Below are 12840 nucleotides of genomic sequence, written 5' to 3'. Positions count from 1 at the left end.
TGTGGTATGTAAGAGATAAATTATTAATTTGATTTTAGATGCGAATTATTGTAGTTGTGATTGCGATTTATCTCCAATTTAGGTCTTATTTTATAACATTAATATTTAACAAGGTCCCCAACCTATTTGGTGGGAGGAAATACCATACAATATGAAGGATTCGCTTTTTAAACAGTTATTATTAAAGTACTAACATCACAACAAACGCCGCAGTAGTTTGTGTTTGTTTTTTCAGTGTTTTGAAATTTGGTGTGTGTATTGCGAACTTTGATTTTTATAAAGGTAAAAAATTAACTGAAGATTAAAAATATGTAACATGTATTTCATTCTAGTTCTTTTGTTTAAATATATAATAATATACCGCTATGCTTAAGGTGTTCTTGTGAGTTTACTGAACATTTTAGGTCGCTATGTAGTTGATTGCGGTTTATTTTATTGTCCAATTTTACATTTGCGTGTTTAGTAATAAAACTGTATTAGAAATGTTAGTTTATTATAGGTATATCATGTTATGAGTTAATTTTTAAAAGTAGGAAATATGCATCAAACTTGAAAAATAAATAAGTTAATATGATTATGTATAAGAGTTTGTTTATATAAATATTTTATAAGTACTACATTTTTATCTATAGTCATATCACATTGCATTATAATTATTGTGAATCAAACCATAAATTCAGATTGGGAGATAAAATTGATATTTACATTATAGATTATATGTGTATTATTTATTTGATTAATTATATATTTCTATAATTTTATTTAGCACGATAATTTAGTTTGATACATACACTGTTCTGAAAATATAGAAAAGCTAACTAACTATAACACGGCTGTCAATCAGAGTTACAGAAATTGTTGATGCACTTGTGCAATAATTTTAGACACAGAAGCGTGGAATAACCAACATCTAAAATTTGAAGTCGAATAAATTATTCGATTGTGTTGATTACGCAATTCAAACAAGCCGCGTATGTGAAAAAGTTAAATATAATGCATTTTTTACCTTATTTATAAAAATAAATATAGATTACCTAAATTATATTTTTAGAAATCCCATAGGAAGGCAAATCAAACGAAAAAATAATAAAATACTAAATAGTGAAAACCTCATCTTTGTACCTCTACTGATAAATGAGAAACCCTGTAAAACACACGAAAATGGGACACTCTGTATATACTATAAATATCAAAATGAAAAATACATAAATTTTTTTCTCCTCTATAAGTCAATATATTTAAAACTTCTTTTCATTTAACTAATTTTTAAATTTGACTCGACAAATTTTTATTTTGTTTCTTTGATTGTCAAATATTTTTATTGTAGCTTTTTGTAAAAATGAGTGTTATCTATTAAAATATGTTTAGTTTTAGTTTTTTTTATTTCAAGGTAACTTGTATCAAATTTCCAAAAAAATTCTAAAGATAAATGCTAAATTCAATATAATTTTCTAACTAAATAGATGTCTTCTAAAATACAGTTATTGGCAACGCCGCGTCCCGTTCATGAGGGTTTCCGCACGAAATATTAAAGTTTAAGTGTGCATTGATGTCTTTTGGCCGGTTCCAGCAGGTTCCAGCCGTCCTATTTACGTGGGTTATCTATTCGTAGTATTCGTAGTAGAATTATCTTTGACAGTATGAACGGACGTCTCAGGCAGTTATAGCAGCCAAGTGAGGCAATACTAAGTATCTTTACAAGTTTTATTTTCTGTTTGTATATACTTGATTATTACAGATGTTTATTTAATGCATGTATTTCTGTTATCGTTATTAATGTTTATTTGTTGGTGGCAAGTTCACTTCACTCTTAAAAATGAACCAAGGCATGTATATATTGACATGGTCAAAAAAAAATGCTCAGGATACATAGCTCTGACCGAAAAATAATGTTTTAGGAAAATCTGCTGACGAAATGATTGCACAGGGTGTTTTAAAGTTAGAGTAAAAAACAACCTTTCGATAAACCCTTATAATAAAGCCCAATACTGAAGTTTATAAACAACTGAATTTACAAAATAAAGCTGATACAGTTTGCCAAAAAAATCATGAAAATTGGGCTAAAAATAAAAAAATATGACACTTTAAATTTGCCGAAAAAAATTTCGGTTGCGTTTTTTGCATCTGAATGTATAAAGAATTATGCATTAAACATAACAAGTGCTGTATAAACTTATTAATGATTAAGTTGCAATTATAGTTATCATGTTTTTCTATTATTATTAATTGTTATTTGAAAGGGCTAAAGTGATTCTGAGAAACTGCATTTTACAATATCTACTAGATTTTTAGAAACAAAAGATCACTAGATTATCTAAATGTCGTCTCTTTTGGATTAAAAAAAATATTTATAATAATTAGATTTGTATCTGTTCTAGAAAATAGTTTTATCTAACTAATATTTTTTGTGTATATTAGATTGACTTTTGATTGATTTTGATGATTATTCATATGGATTTCAAGTATGATGATTTACACTTTGGTAGTTAAATTTAATAATGCTGAGATAATGAGATGTAGCAACAGTTAAGGTTTAATATAAATAAATAAATGAAAAAGATTGATTAAGGTGAACATGAAACTCAAAAATTAAACTTAAAAAACAAAAGTATTGTTCTAAGCACATAAATTAACCGTTATCTCATTACTAATTCGGAAATGTTAAAAACAAATGATATTTAAAAAATCGTCCTTGCGTTTTTTTCATCGCAGCCTTGTAAATTATTATTGATGTTCCTTTTTTATTTCGGATATAAACTTCAACATTATTGAACGGCTGGGAATTTCATTAACATCTCTTCAAAGGCGTAGGTCAAGTTCAGGAAGATCTTGTTTACAAGAAATTTACATTTCCCTATAGCGCTTTTCGGAAGTTTTATTCTAAGGAAGAAAAAAAAACATTGTTTTTGCAGAGATTTGTTTATTTGTATACCGGATGCGTCTCAAAAGTGGCTCACCCCTATAATTTTTTTTATTTTTTTAGATAAAAAAACGTGATTGGGTATGTTAGTATATGACATAAATTAGAATTGATTGACGTATCCGATTGTGTTTGGTCACTTCCTGTTTCACTAGAAATGACTACAACTTTTGATTTTTAAATGACACTCTGACTATTTTCTTATTTTATTCTAGAATACACTATATTCTAGAATATAGAAAATGAAACTCTGAAATGACACTCGGCCAACTTTTAACATTTTTGTTTTAAAAAAAATCGTATTTTAAATTTCAATCTAGAGTGGCAATATAAGACTGTGTTAAAATACTAATTTTTTAACAAGGAGCCTTGGAAAAGTAGATTTGCTCGTCTAGTTTTTTGTGTCTTGTCCTAGCCGGTTAAAAGATACCCAAATCGTATTTTTAACTGTATCTCATTTTTTTCAAATGGAACGAGGGTGGCTCATTAACATATAAACTCCAGTATTTTTTTACTTTATTCAATAGAAAATAACACTCTGAATTGAATAGCATATCATATGTTAACTTTTGACATTCACGTATAAAAATTCGTATTTAAATTACAACCTAGATTGCCATGGCTGTGTTAAAAACACTAATTTTTAATTAAGGATCCTCGGAAAATAATATTTAATGGTCTATTGTTTTTCGTGTGTTTCGTGTGCCGATTAAAAGATGCCCACATCATTTTTTAATCATATCTCAATATTTTCAAATGGAACAAGGGTGGCTCATTAGCATATTTGAAAAAAGCATTTCTTTACGAATAATTTGGTACCACGCACTTGGTATTTCGAGTTGGTATCAAAATGCTTTCTTTCCATTCGGATGGTATATTCTTGTCTCTAAGTATTTTGTTAAAGAGAATCTATAACTCAGCTAGTAATGTATCACCTCCATATTTGATCATTTTGTTCTTTATTTCATCTATGCCTGGGGTTTTTCTATTTTTTAATTTCACTACTATTTTCTGTATTTTCTCCATAGGAATAGTCCAAATGAATGGTCCGAAAACTAACTAAAAAACAAAAAAAAAATAACGATAGTTACTTAAGGATGTTAAATCAAAAAGTTTTAAATTGCCTATAGGTATATTATTGAATCACTCTGTTGTTTATTTAGATATCTGTTATGCTGTATGATTTTTATACTTTATATTAACATTATAGTTCGTCGTTCGTCCGATGACAGCATCCTTGACAGTGACAGTTGTGTCTGTCGTTTTAATTCACAAGCAAATTCAATTTTCTGTTATTTTTGGACATTGTCTGTCAAAATCTTTCCTGTTTCTTGGGCGTCATCTGTCGAATTCTTCCCTGTACACATACTATACTTACGTGTTTATTTGAATTAAGACAATTTATCTTCAAAATTTTCATTCAATATGCAATTTTAAGTAAACTCTTTTAAGTAATAAAACTGAATTGCAAAAAAAAACAAAAAATATGTAGGGGACAGTTGAGTATATTTGAACGATATATGATACAGTTTTATTTTTTTTTAATTTGCACCCCCATTATTCTGTAGATAATTGGATGCAACATAAAATTCTCCATGGAGTACACTATTTTTATTTGAAGCATTATGCGGTGTGTCAAAAACACTATAATATACAAAAAGTGGTTAAAACTAAACTGAATATAACTTTATTAATCTTAGCTATATTTTCCTGACACAAAGGATAACAGAATAAATCCGCTAAGAGAAAAATTTACATTATCCTGTACAGGGCATTTTTAATTAGGGTGTGCAATTTAAAAAAAAAACCTTAAAACGTAATCATAACTTTTTTTGTGACATTTTGTCTACAACAAAATATTTCTGTATCTTCGACGACGATGGACTTCCTCGGACTAATGGGCCACCCTGTATATATTACATAGTTTGAAAATAGATGGTCAGTTCAACTCACCAGGTACCAGTTTAATATAGGAACTCTCCCCTATATTATCCAGTTATTTTATATTAATAATAAGTTATCTTCAAATAATCTGAAATGCCAAAGGTTGCCATTAACCTTTGACAATATACGTATATGTATCCTCTAAGGACTATTTTTGTTCGTTTGATATCAATCAGCTCTATTCTATATCACGTTAAAGAGGAACATTTTTATAATAAAATATTATAAATAATTTTGTTTACATTTTGGCTAGAAAATTTTCCCAAAATTAATGTAAATAAGTTTTGATCATTATACTATCCATACTATTTAAACGAACTAAATGGTTAAGTATACAAAATAAATTATTAATTTCAATATTTAGACCTGTTTTGAATTCTTTTACAATGAGAACCACATATTTTTAAATATGTATGTTATTTACTCGTATACCTAATGGTAATTTTGGGTATTTGTTAATATATACTTTTCGTTTATAAGTTTATATCATCTGGGAGTATCTAACTATTTTTTTAAAATCATAACTACAACTTAATAAACTAAAGCATCTATACAGTTTTTGAAAAAACTTCTGGATTTTGCGTCACTAGAAGAAAATCTACAAAATAAAAAAGGTATTTTTTGCAAACACCACTGCCTTGATTCAGCGGAGACCAACTATTTATATGTATACAGTATTTATCAATTTGAGTTTTTAAAATAATTTTTATTTTATTTATGTTATAAATAGATTGGAACAATTCGTACATAAATTAAAATATTTGCTCTTTTTATTTTGTGGTTTAATAACAATTTAAAAATGCCTATCTGTGGCTGGTTAGCTTCGAACAATAGAGAAAAAAATAATTATAGCACGTTAGCTTATAATTTTGCCATAAAATAAATAAAACTGAGAGAATATGGGATTTTAATCATATATTTTTTTGTATTATAATTATCTAATTCAAAATTAGAATGGCAGAACAGCATACAAAATTTAATAATAATGTATTATTTGTATCTAACAAATGTACAATACAGAGTAAATTACCAAATTGAAAGTTTTTGGACAGTCATTTTCCTGAAATTAAATACTGATTAGATATAGATGAAAATTCATAATATCCGTATTTACTTAATTGGTTTAAAGCAGGCTCCATGAAATCAAAAATGTAAAGTCGATGTCAATTTATAAAATCCGAGTTGTACATAATTTTTTCAAAGCTAATTTGTTTTATATGTAAACAAACACTTTTCTTGAACTGTGTAAATAAAAAAAACTGTTGTCTTACCAAAAATTTATCAACTTTTAACCTGTGGCCTAAAATGACAGTTCTATTTTCGTTGTCAATTTTGCTAAAAAATACTAGTCCAAGAAAATAGGCCTTGAAATACGAAGTTTTGGCAAAAACTTGAATTTTTGATATAAGTTACTTTCTTCTCCTTACATTACAGTGCCATACTCTATAGAGAGCGTCGGCTACCTCTCGCATGTACCTTTGATATGTGTCATCAGTGTTTGACAAGTACACAGGACCTACAGTTTATTGCCGAATCCCAACGGCACTATTTGAGAGGCTGTACAAGGCAAATATACTCAAGGTGGTTTGCCATTGCCTTGAGGTGGCGCGGCGGCTCGCTGGTCGCTCCATTTAGATAAATTAAATAAAGCGATTTTTATATATATTTTTTTATTTAAATAAATAAAGCGACTGTACTGGCTGAGGATCGAACCCATTACCATCCCATCTCTCGCACCGCAGTTCGACACACTACTGCTTGCGCTACGGCCGGCCACTTTAAAAGATCTAAAAACTAAACCAAACCAAAGAAACAAACTTTTTTGAAATTTCGGAAAAACGGTAAGGATTAGAAAAAAGAAGTTTAAATAAAAGTTGTAGAGCGTCCAATTTTACATAAAAATGGTCTCATCATCATTTTTTTGCTCAAATTAAAATTAACCCAGATAGGGCTAGAAGCTAGGGGACATCTTATTTAAGCATATTTTTCAAAGTCCTTACCGTTTCTCTGAAATTTGAAAAAAAAAACACTTTATTTATATTTTTTACCCCTTCCCGGGTGAATTTAAAGAAATCGTAATTGAAATTTATAATTTTCCAAACAAATTGAATAAAAATGTTAAATATATGAATTTTTTAGCAACTTATAACTTTTTTTGAATTTCTACTACCATCCCCTAGCTTCTAGTCACCCTATCTCGGTTAATTTTCATTTGAGCAAAAAAAGTATAGAGCCACCATTTTTATGTAAAATTGGAAGAACTTTTTTCTAGTTCTTTCCGCTTCTCCGAAATTTCTAATAAATAATTTTATTTATTTATTTCCCCCTTCTCGGGGATGAATTTAAGAAATCTTTTACACTTGGTTTTTAGACCTTTCAAAGTAACTTAATTATATCAAAAATTCAAGTTTTTACCAAAACTTCATATTTAAAGGTCTATTTTCTTGGACTATGCATTATGAACCGAATTTGGATATTTCAAAAGTCGAATATTTTTTTTTTAATTTCACTTTTGAAAATCCATCTAAAATTTAACTAAATATTTATTGCAGATATCAAATAATGTCGACTATATCAACTATACTAGAAAATCGCAATGTTGACACAAAACCCCAAGAAGTATTACTACAAGTCAAGGCTTTACAAGAACTTAAAAAAAGCCTTAGAAAGAAGACGTTTGAAATGAAGAAGCCGGAGTCGAAAGAAAAGAACGACGAAAAGAATGGAAAGCAGAAGGATAAAAAGAAAAAAGGTAAAAATATACAGGGTGGTCCGAATTGTATTCCGAAAACTTCGGCAGCGTATTCTGCAAATAAAAGTAAGTAAAAAAGGTCGTATAAATGTATGTTCTAAAATGCTTAGTTTCGGAGATACAGGGTGTAGAAATTTCATTTTTATTTCGATTTTTTCCTAATAATTTCTGAAGTAACGGCAATATTTGGATGAAAATTGGTGACTGGGAGTTTTTTGAAACGAGAAATTTGAATTTGATGTCAATATGACTCCTACTTTTAGAGGGCGCCACTTACATATTTTCTAATTGGTTTGAAGAGTAATAACTTTTCATCCCTACCTGTATAAAACTACATTTAATTAAAAATATACATTTACGACTTTTTCTACGTAAAAAAGGTCTCTTGAGTAATGGTTCCCGAGATATTTGGAATCGAAATTATCAATACCTGTCATCACTGACATAAATTAAACACATTGACTAAATTGTAATTAGACTGAAATCATAATTTTGAAATGTTTTTGTGTCAAAAGTTCAACAGAAATTGTTTTATCATAATTTTCCCCAAAAAAAATTATGATTAATTTCTAAAAATCAAAAGTTCCCAATTTTATCATTGCAATCAAATAACTATCTACTCAACATAATATTGTGACGTTTTTTCGTCGGTTCCATGTGGATAGAAAGTCACAATTTATTTAAACACAATTTATTTAACACTAATTAACAAAAACAATAACGATAAAAGGCTTAAAGAATTATTTACAAACGATTTACAACTATTTATCTAGAAAGAATTTATTTTGAACTTAGCGCGTCAACTGTACTCGTCTTATTTATACCTGCCCCCTTCCGGCCACAGCCTCCGGCTTTTATACCCACAGCTAAAGATTTCTAGAATAGTCCATAGACGGTTAGGTGCATAGAGAAGGTTTCGATTGTTCTCGTATGTACTATTCCATTCCAGTGGAACTCGATTCTTCTCGAAACTTCGAATGAATAATTACGGTGTCTATTCTTTAATGCGATGTTAAGGTGATCTGAGATCTGAGGGCGGGACATATAGTTAGGTTAGGTCGAGTCCACACGGGTCCGCAACAATATGTTTATTTTTTGTCAAAAATGAATTGTATTGACTATTTCCGTTCTATATATCTTGAGAACGGTTGCTCGTAGCGATTTTTGCCAAGAGATATTTTTTACGTAAAAAGTCACGGAAATGTATATTTTTTCACTCAGTAGTTTTGTACAGGTACGGACGAAAAGTTATTACTCTTCAAATGAGTTAAAACAAATGTAGGTGGCGCCCTCTACAAATGGGAGTCATATTGACATCAAAATCAAATTTCTCATGTCAAAAAACTTCCAGACACCAATTTTCATCCAAATATTGAGATTAGTTCAGAAATTATTTGAAAAAAATCGAGATAAAAATGAAACTTCTACACCCTGTACCTCCGAAACTAAGCATTTTACGACATACATTTATACGAACTTTTTTACTTCTTCTTATCTGCAGAATATGCTGCCGAAGTTTCCGGAATACAGTTCGGACCACCCTGTATATTAATATATACAATGTGATAAAAAAGATTTATAATCAAGCGTATATGACGCTAGATGGGACTAGGCCACAAAAACAAATTTTTATAGGAATTATATTAATAATTATCCAAGCCCTACCGATAATAAAATATTTAGATTTTTTGAAATATAAGAATACTCTTGCAAGATGTGTGTTTTAATTTTTATTGTTATGGTGTAATGATGAAATAATTTGTTCCAATTTGTACATTTAATCTTAATATTGATCTGTAAACAAAATAGTCTGCCAATCTGCCATGAGGTGCAATCTGTGTAGGTTTAGATGCAGTATTTTCCGCTATCTAAAACTTTGAGATAAAAGTGTGTCCACGTAAATAATTTACTCTATGATCTTTTGATCCATGTTGTCACAACACTAGAAGTCTAAAATGATTGAGTTCAAAATTTTTTAAGGTTCGATTATGATTCGACGAAGTACTTTTACTTGTGCTCTCAATCTGCGCATGTGAAACAACGTCACATGCGCAGATTGTAACGAAATAATCCGGACGGATGATCCAACAGGGACGATCGGCTCGGACGCGGACGCCACAGTGGGGTATTTGATACCGATAGTTGATCGAAACTTTTTTATGTAGACCTTATATAAATTATTGCTATTTTCAATTAAAGAGGAAATAATATGAACAAAATAAAGGATAATTCGTCGATTCTAAAAAAAGAAAAATCACTGTTCCAGTGTTTCCACGGTCAATGCCACTAATGCCAGTAGTAATATCGCAACTAATACTACTAATGCTACGACTGATCCGCGACCAATGCCCATACCACTAAAGCCGCTACTAATGCCAAATTGTGCTATACTGCTAATGGCACTAATGCGATCGCTTTGTACACAACAATGCCATCGCGGTTTACACCTCGCATTAGTATATCACTGATTTGCAAATTAGAAAAAACCAAGAATGTTTTTCTCATTTTATCAGCAAAGTCACAAAAAGTTGCAGTATTTTATTTTACTGTATGAAAGCCCAATGTTTACTAAGAAAAACGTATATAGACAATATGCTGAATTCTTCGAAATGCGCAACTAAATCTCTAAGTATAATAAAAATGTCACAAATGTAATCAAATTTTCTGAACTTTTAGTTGCAAAAAAATCGTTAGTATAGAGAATATCAAAATAAATAATATGTTTTGTAGAATATATACCTGCAGCTTGCTGAGCCATTTTCAATCAAAACAATAATATAAACGTAAAAGGAGCACAAGAACAACAACAATTTATAATTTTAAAAATAAAATTTAGCCATTTACCTCTTATCTGTGAGAAGTAACAACTTTGACGTTTCACACCCATAGCAACGCCATTCATGGCAGACATGATTTAACTTATCATTTATCTTTTTTTGGGAAATCTTAAACATATTTGCTTTTTCGAATTTCGATCGCCTTTTTCATGCTAATACTCCACTGTGGGACGGTCCACTCACAAAAAACAGCACTTATCAATACCACAGACGTCTATTGAAGAAATAAGGACATGCGCAACCTTATGGGTGATTTTGTGGCACAAAATATATCCGAGATGTAGCTGGCCTTACCGTCAGCCTGTCCGACATTTAGTTTGGCACTGTGCCGCTGCGAGCTGATAGTTACGGCGTTAGAGTTGGCTTGGAAATGAAGATCGCTGTTATTTCATGTAAAATATTATGGTAAATGTGAATAATCGTCATTTCCAAGCCAACGAAACAACTTTTTTCGAGCACACGCCATATTCAGTACCTATAAAAGTATTTTTATTTTTTTGTTTATTCTATGTTTGACACGAATAAATTTCCAATACATAAACGCGGATTTTTCATACAAAAATATTTTTGTCAAATGTATACAGATATTACACATTTTAATATGGCAACAATGTCGCTTTCAGTTCCACACGGTCTTCGATATGCCTTCGCTGGCCGAATAGCAGTCTTGTATAAAAAAAATATTTTTTGGGCCCCCTAACATGTTGCCCCCTTTATATAAATAGTAAAAATTTAAAATATTTTTTTTTATACAAGACTGTGAGTTTGAATCTCCTGTCCCTCATTAGAGAGTTTTAACTAATTATTATGTACCCACTCACATTGGGTCGCTGCACGTTTACTAAATAGTCTATTTCTAAAGTATGTATATATATCTACATGTTAAGTCTTAAAAAATAAGTGCAAATATTTTTAGGGACCGTATATTTCGACCCCAGAAAACGTTTGTGAGTTTTTTTCGCGAAATTTTTTGTGAATATTTGCAATTTTTTTGGATTTTTTATTTTGACAATATGGCAACATAGGAAGTAGATTAAATTTACAAGAAAGAAAACCCAGAAAAGGGATACAGTGGTTCACAAAATTTAAGTAAAAAAACTTTTTTTTTAATTTCCAAAGGTTTTAAATATCTCCGTTATTTTGGAGTTATTGGAGAAGCAGTAAAGCGAAAATACGTTTCTTTTATCTGGGTTTAGCAGTCCTGACTCACCGTGTATAAAGTTCAACAAGGTAGTATCAGTCACTGAACTGACGAATATAATTTAAAAATCTTTCTGACAATATCAATAGATCCTGCGTTATTTTAAGTGACCTTAGAGCACACAATTTCTTTTAAGACTATAACATTTTTAGTTACTATATTATTAATTAGTCTTGTGTAATTCATATTCAAATTCACAACACAAGACACAATTCTCTTAACTATTCTTCGAGAGCAATTTAAATAAAAAGAACGATAAGGGAGATAAAAATGTGATACTACTTTTCTGACACTTTCGTATCGAACTAAAGCTGTTAACATTTGCCAAAGCAGAACCATTGAAAACAAACTGTGATAACATACAACTACTACAGGGTGAGTCATACAAATGTTGCACATTAGAATATATTAGCCTATATCTGTACGCCAGAAGCAAACTATATTAAGTCACAAAACATAGTTTTGAGAAAAACGAAAAGAATTGAATGTTCTTTTATTTTGTAATATTTGGTATATGAATAACTTATTTTGAACTTAAATGAAATGTAAAACATATATTTTTAAAATAAATTATGCGAATTTTTTTTGGGTGACCTAACATAATTCGTAATAAAAAACATTTACAGGATTTAACTTATATTTAGCTTAACTTATATAATAATCCCGTATTATAATAAGTAAGTTATTTTTATCGTTTATTAAAGTGCACCGATTTTAACTTGAAGCTTTCAAATTTAAATATTTTTTTTTGGTAGATTAATCACTAAAATAAAGTGGAAGCGTAAAGTAAAACTATAATAACTAGGAACTATAAAGTAAAACATTTTTTAATCAAAAGCAAACGGAAAACAAAACAAAACATAAAGAAACAAAAATTCGTAGCTGTAAAATAAACTAAAAAATATTACATTAAAAAAAACAAACAAACGGCATCATCGACATCGACACCGACACCGACACCGGTGATGATTTCGACACTGGTGTTCATCGCGATAGCGGTGCTGAGATAAATATCGGTGATTAGATAAACACCGGTGTCGAGATAAACAATAGTGTTGAGATAAACACCGGTGTTAAGATAAACACCGGTATCCAGATAAACACCGGTGTTGTAGATGAACACCGGTGCTGAAATGAACACAGGTGTTGAAATAAACATCGGTGTCGGTGTTGACCCGATACATCC

Source organism: Sitophilus oryzae, unplaced genomic scaffold (genome assembly GCF_002938485.1).
Source record: "Sitophilus oryzae breed Bouriz unplaced genomic scaffold, Soryzae_2.0 scaffold_1184_pilon_pilon, whole genome shotgun sequence".
Classification (NCBI taxonomy): Eukaryota; Metazoa; Arthropoda; class Insecta; order Coleoptera; family Curculionidae; genus Sitophilus; species Sitophilus oryzae.
This window is presented reverse-complemented; position numbering follows the sequence as displayed.